Source organism: Lactuca serriola, chromosome 5 (assembly GCF_051521515.1).
Source record: "Lactuca serriola cultivar US96UC23 chromosome 5, Lser_US96UC23_V15, whole genome shotgun sequence".
NCBI classification, from domain to species: domain Eukaryota; kingdom Viridiplantae; phylum Streptophyta; class Magnoliopsida; order Asterales; family Asteraceae; genus Lactuca; species Lactuca serriola.
The window spans coordinates 245,035,519-245,042,706 of NC_136412.1; positions in this window are offsets into that span (position 1 = coordinate 245,035,519).

The window sequence follows — 7,188 nt, forward strand, 5'->3', positions numbered from 1 at the left end:
CACCTCCTCACCGTATTTTCCAGAGTGTTTCTTTTTGCACTTCTCGCACCATCTTTCTTCACTCCCTCCTCCTCTAAACTTCCTTGTACTGGATTTGCTTCTCACATCGGGCTTTGCAGACCCCTCAAACTTCCTCTTTTCTCCAACCTCGGTCTTGTTAGCGGCTCTTCCCTTGATCATCTCCTCAACCGACTTGGCAGCCCGGATAGCTGCCTCCAAAGTAGGTGTCTGACGCACTGGCACCGCGTACTCCCATGGTAATCCCTTTGCGTACTTATCAATTTTGTCAGCTCATCTGGAACAAGACGCAAGGCAAACTCCATCTTTTCTGTGAAGTTGTTGGTGTATTCATCAATAGACATGCTTCCTTTCTTCAAGGTAAGAAACTGGTTCTCTAGCTCGATCAGGTTTTGAGCTGAGCAGTACTTTCGTTTGAATTGCACCAGAAATTCTACCCATGTTAGTTGCAGGGGCTCGTTGGGGCTCAGAGTCATCCCCAAGGTATTCCACCAACATACAGCGCCTCCTCGAAACTGACGCACTACAAATGTGGTCTGTTGTTTTCCCTTGCAACCGCACGTCATGAAAGCTAATTCCATCTCCGAGATCCAATCCATGACCCCGATCGGATCCTCCTTTCCAGTGAAAGTCGATGGCTTGCAAGTCAGAAAATCCTTGTACGTGCATCCATTCCTCTCGACTTCGTCATCTTGGTTGTTTTGTCGAACTATTGGTGGGTTGACTTGAACAACAGTCCCACTGTAGTTTCCTTCCTCAGTCTGCTCTTCGTTCAACTCGGGTTGTTCAATCTGAATGGTCGCTTCCTCTCGATTCTACTGGAGCAAACGCCTGGTTTCCTCTATTTGACGATCCAACATTGCCTGGATCATCGCTTGCACTCCGGCCATCGTTATTGGCTCAGCAGCGGCTACCACAACCGGTATTTGCTCAATCACTAGGGGTTGATCTCGGTTCCCATTTGCATTCGCGTTTCCACTACAGGTCCTTACCATCTTGATCTATACACCGAATAAGGTGAATCTAGATCTTTACTTAGGATTGACGGTTAAATCATCCTTATCACTCTGAAACGTTTATATGCTAGTTCTAATATCATAGTTAAACACTTAGAATCCTAAACACATAAGGTTTCCAGATCCGGTCGGCAACATACCATAGATCCGAACAACTAACAGCACATCAGGCACAAGTATTTAGCACATAAAAGCATTTTAGGCATAATTCCTAAAATAATCTAGTGCTCACACCTCACAATCATCGCTTAGCATTCTAAGTTTAAGTCTAGAAATAAATCCATATTCCAATTTCGCTTAAACTAATGCTCTGATACCAACTGTGACATCCCCATTTTCACGGCCAGAAAAGACCGATTTTGTTTATGCTTTATAAAAATCAGAGTACTTCTTTTAATAAAAATGTTGCGAAATTTGTTCCCAAAAAAACATGATAAATATGTTATTAAAACATTTTCGAAGAAACGTATTTATTTCATTTTAAAACGTTTGGGATGTCATCGTTAATATAGAAACATAAGCATAAATAGAACTTACAATTATTTACACTAGTGATCTACATCTCTTTAAATCTCTCAGTGTAATGTCACTTCATATCGTCACCTGTGATATAAATAAACTGAGTGGGTCAGGTTGGGAAACCTAGTGAGTACATAGGGTTTTCAACCCACAATAATATAATTATTATGTTTAATCATCAAACAGTTAACCCAATTACCCATCCCCATTATCTTCTTTATTCTTAAGGATCTACCCTAAGAATCAGTTATTTCTTGTTCATTCATTCCTAAGGAGTATCCTAAGGAATAGGTATGAATTCGATCATTGTAAATGACACATCTGTCAAGCAAAATCTGCTAGTTCTGTCACTAGGGCGCAACTACCAAAATTGTGACATTCTTTGTGGGGCGCATCTGCCGAAATAGTCCTTTAGGCGCATCTTCCGGGGTTATGAGGTTCTCTATTAGGTGCTTCTGCCGATAGAGTCCTTTAGGTGCTTCTGTCGGGTTTTATTGACAGTATCGTTTTCGAGAGTCCACTCGCAATACATATCAATGGGTTTTTAGAGTACACCAGTGAATACGTCGTTCACAACACCTACAGGTTGTGAGCCTGCTAGTGTTCCACTAGACTGTCTAGAATAGTCCGTGGTTGTCATCCATACTCTGCTGAATGACGGGGCCATCATTTGGGAAAAAGGCTTCTCACATCGTCCACCTCTCACCCTCAACTTACGGTCTATTTCACCTCTCAACTCATCATCCAACTCATATTTCATCTATTACATCTACCCATGTATTACCCCAACATTTTCGTAGATATAAAATACATATACAGTTTAAATCATTTAAAACATGTAATAAATCGTTCACCGAACATTGACAGCAAGTAAACAGACAATATGCACACATAGCACGTAGTAAATACTTCATATCTATGTGTAAGTTGAAGGGGACCATGCACTCACCTGAAAGGTGATGACTCAGCACTCGGACAGCGCTTCGATACTCTCAAAACGATTTTCCTTCGATAAAACCTAGTATCAATATCACTAGGGTTTAGTCTAACGATAGGGTTTAGTCTAACGATAACCGCGACAAATTAATTACTCCGACTATTATTAAGCGTTAATAACACTCAATATAACTCATAATAATAGCCTAACTAATTATTTTAAGGACCTAATAACATTCCTATAATTATTTGAAAGCTATATTAAAAATTGTGTAAGCGTAGCATACTTACAACGAATTTTATAGAAAACCGGAACTTAATTGGAGCAGCGTTTCGAAACCTTGTGACATATTCTACAACTTGGTTAAGATTATTTATTCTAAATAACCTTTTGTCAAAAAGTCGTTTTCAACCCCTATTGCCTCTAATTGACTAGCCCGGATTTGCGAGCGTTACAGTTACCTCCTCTGCGTGATCGAAAGATCCGACCTGGACTGTAGCATATGCAATTCTATCTCTCTACATCTTATCTCTATGCAATTCTTTCTATCTGTTAGCCATATACTGTCTCCTTTGCGTGACTTACAATCCGACCTGGTACACAGTATATGCATCATTCTTTTTCTCAATCCCTCTAAAATTTCAGTTAGTCATATGTTTCATCCTCTGTGTGATTGGAAGAGATCTGACCTGGGTGTATAGCATATGCATTCTAAATCTATCTTATCTCTTAATAATTGTCTGCTCACCAGATGTAAGGAGTATTCTGGAAGTTCTTGATTACTAGAGCATATCAGGAAGCGGGAAACATGTTCTAGTACAATTAAAATTAAACACTTATAGATTGTCTGTAGATCTCGTTGTTCAATTTGGGTGGACAACAATATCCTTGGTCATCGTCAGATAAATGCGCCCTAGGAAATTTATTTAAGAATTTAGAATCAGAAGGGTCTTGTCTTTATTAGCTTGTCTAAATTTTATCACAATTTTTCGGGTTTAAGTGGACCACAATACCGGCGATCGATAAGACATAGACATGAAGGTAAATGTACCGACAAGTAGACCAAGGCTGTTCAACAACTTTGATCCCTACGTTACAAAATTATATTCAGTGTTTGTTCAGATAAGTTTAGTCTATTTTATTTTATTTTATTTTTATTTTTATTTTTATTTTTATTTTTGTCTATGTTAATTTTTAATCTTAATTTTAATTTTTAGTATATTGTTAAAAGTTGTCAAAAAAAAAATTTAATTTTTTAAATTTTAGAAATTTTTATTCAATTTTATTTTTTTATTTTTATTTTTTAAGTTTAATGTTAATTTTAATTTTTAAATCCTCAATAGTTTTATTTTTTTTTTTAAATTATTTGAAATTTGGATTGTGCCTTACACTGTATGGATAGCAGGTAAAATAGTCAAGGGTATAAAAGAGAGTTTATAGCCGTAAACTCTCTCATTCTTCACTTTTCAGCTTCCGTCCGTAAATTCTCTCTCTTTCTCTCTCATCTTCGAAAATTCTTTTCGTATTTTCTTGTGAAATTGCTCCGATCATCTCAAAGGTAGTAAGATTCCGACCATGGACATGTATTTGTTTCACGAAATCGTTGAGTTTTGAGCCTAAAATCGACGAAAATAGGTCTGTTGGAGCTTACAACCCAAGCATACGGCCAAGGAGCTTACGGCCGTAAACTCTATTTGTGGCCCTGAGCTTACGACCACGGGTTTACGGTCATAAACTCCAGGTTGACCGTAAACTCCTGGTTAACCTTGAACTTAAGTTTGGACAAAATAATTAATTTTTGGGCTAAATTTAAATCGATTGAAATATTATTTGCTCAACTATCTTTCTTCTCTTACTTGGTATGTTTTTAGTGCAGATCAAATGGCAAGCTTAAAATTCACAGACATGCACAACTTGGCGATTATACTGGCAGATCCTCCAGTTGAACATGGAGAATTAAGGTCGATTCAAGGACTGAGCGAATGCTGCCTAGCCTCCGCCGTCACCATTAACACTGCGGTCTATCAGAACATCATAAGGGAATTTTGGCAGTCTGGTAAGATGAGAAGAGATGACGATGGAGCAGTCACTGTGGATGCAACTGTTAAGGGATGCAAGGTTGTGATCACTGAGTAGTTCATTAGAGAAACGTTGCTGATCAATGACTTACCTCGTTTTCCCACTGAGATTGGGATTGAATACGCACAGAAGATTCTGAAGAAGATGGGGGTATGAAGGCAACTCTCCTCCTACTATGAAGAAGCTTCTGCCACCTTGTTGGAGATTCTTAGTTCATGTGTTTGTGAGCTGCATCTCAGGCAGGAGGTCTGGTGCGGATGAAATTTCACTGAGAAACACTGTAGCCATCGTTTCTCTTGCTGCAGGGATAGGCTTCAACTTTTCGATGTTTATCCTGGACGAGTTCGTGGTCAACATCAATTCCATCACCCGGGATACCTTCTTGATGTATCCCAGGTTCATTCAACTATTCATTAACAGACAATTTCCTGATATGGTCAAGGAGGGAGATACACTTGACATGAAGTCATTAGGTCCCCACACTGTTGGGCTCATCAAGCAAAATTGCAAGGGAAAGGTCGTCTTTCAAGGACTGTGTCCGCTTGTAAAACTCAGATGATTTGCTGAGCCAAATGAGGCATCCGAGTCTCATAGATCCTCTGATAAAATATCCTCTGAGCCTACTTCCTCAGAAAAAGTGACTTCAGAAGAGGACGTGATCACTATGTCAGACCAGGAAAGAGAAGAGTCTGTTGCTCCCAATGTTTCTGAAGCTGAGGAGCATGATCTGCAATCAGTCCAAGTCAAAAGTGACTATAATGAAGGGTCTTCTAAGAACATGACTAAGACTGATCTGTATGAAGACCTTGATCTTACGGGCTTTGATAAAGATGAGATTTTGAAAAAAATTTGAAGTAATGAATACTTTTTGTCAAATGTCAACCTCAACACGTTACTTGACCATATCAATGATGTTGCTCATCCAGCAACGGAGACAAGGGACTCTGATGATGTTCTCAAGTCAACACCTGTTACTACCGATCAAGTGGTTGATACGAAAACTCCCATGGTGACAGTATCAGGGATTCCTCCCCTTGATGTTGTTTCACCTGCAACTGAAGCACTTCAGAGTGATGATACAACAATCCAGACCTTAAAACCTCCGTCAAAGAGAAGAAGACGTGATCCTAGACATGGGCTTTTGGATTCTGACTTATCTCAAGGCCTTCCAATTACACCAACAACTACCCCTGCCATCGTCTATTCAGAACATTTAGTGAAGGTCCTAGAACCACCTTTGAGGTTGGTAGTTCTTCTACACAAGCAAGATTTTCTTCTCCTAGGCCAGATCTTGATGATGCCTCTGTATGGCTACCCATGCATCTAGCTCAGGAAAAAACTCAATACCTTCTTCTAGAGCTAAAGGAATTTCTTTTAGAGGTCTTTTAGGAGAAGATGATTCAGTCATTGATGAGCTTCAAAAGAGAGTAAATGTACTTGATCAAAAGAACATAGAGCTCAGTATTCAAGTTAATGATCTTTTGAGCGAGAATGTAAATCTAAAGAATCAAGTTTCAGATCTTCAAGAGGATAAAGCTTTGAAGACCAAGCAGATTTCTGACTTACAAGAGCACTTTAATCTCCTTACTTCAATTTACTTTGATTTGAAGATGAAGTTAGAATAGGAACTTGGTGACAAGTTAAAGACATTCGTTGATGAGTCAGGATCAATATGTACATCCAGGCTCATCCTATTGTGACATCTGCTCCAACATCACGTGTTGTTGATAGATTTGAAGAAGAGCCAGCTCAAGCTCCAAGTGTTGTGGCCTTAAAACGTGCCAATTTGGCTAAATCTACTTAAAAGGAGCTCAGATCAGAATGCTCCTGCGGATCAGCCCATCATTACCTTTATAGATCTTGGAGAGAATCTTTTTAAAGATATCTATGGTGATAGGTCAAGGATCATCTCATGGGGATTTCACGACACCCTAAACATGTGGCTTGTGAGACGTAAGAATGGGACTACTGAACTATATAAAGATGTTCATGACTTCAACTCTTGGACCAGGGTTAATCTTTCAGAGTTGTCAAGGGCTCCTTTTGCCAATCCCTCTCAAAATCCCCAGGCCACACAATTCAAGCATTTCTTGGAGGATCAAGTACTCAAGGGTTTTCCTTCAATGAAGACTGCACAGTCAGGTGTACCCAAGCGTAATTGATCCTAAAACCAATTAACCTCTTCGAGCTGTGATGTGGCCAGCTACTAAACAAGTGAAGCAGATTCCTATCCTTCAAGAACATCCAGATGGATCTATGGGAACCATGGAGTACTGGGTGTTTGATGAAATCACTGCATCTGCTGTTATCAAGCTTGAGAAGGGATGCATCTGCCTGTACGACAAAAGAGACCTGCTTCAGTTTGGAAAACAGGATATACATCAGCCGAGCCATCATCATATTAAAGTTGTAGAAGACATCTTTGAGCCAGCTGCCAAAGAGTTTACAGCTATGGTTGTGGAGATCATTAACAAACGGATATGGAAACGAGCAATGGGGAAGTCAGATGTGCTGGTGGTCGACAAAGACTGAGCTCAAGCTAGCACCAAACCAAGGGGTAGATTGAAGGTTCTAGTTAGTGGTTTAGTCTAGGCTTTCATTGTAATAATCTCTTTTGAG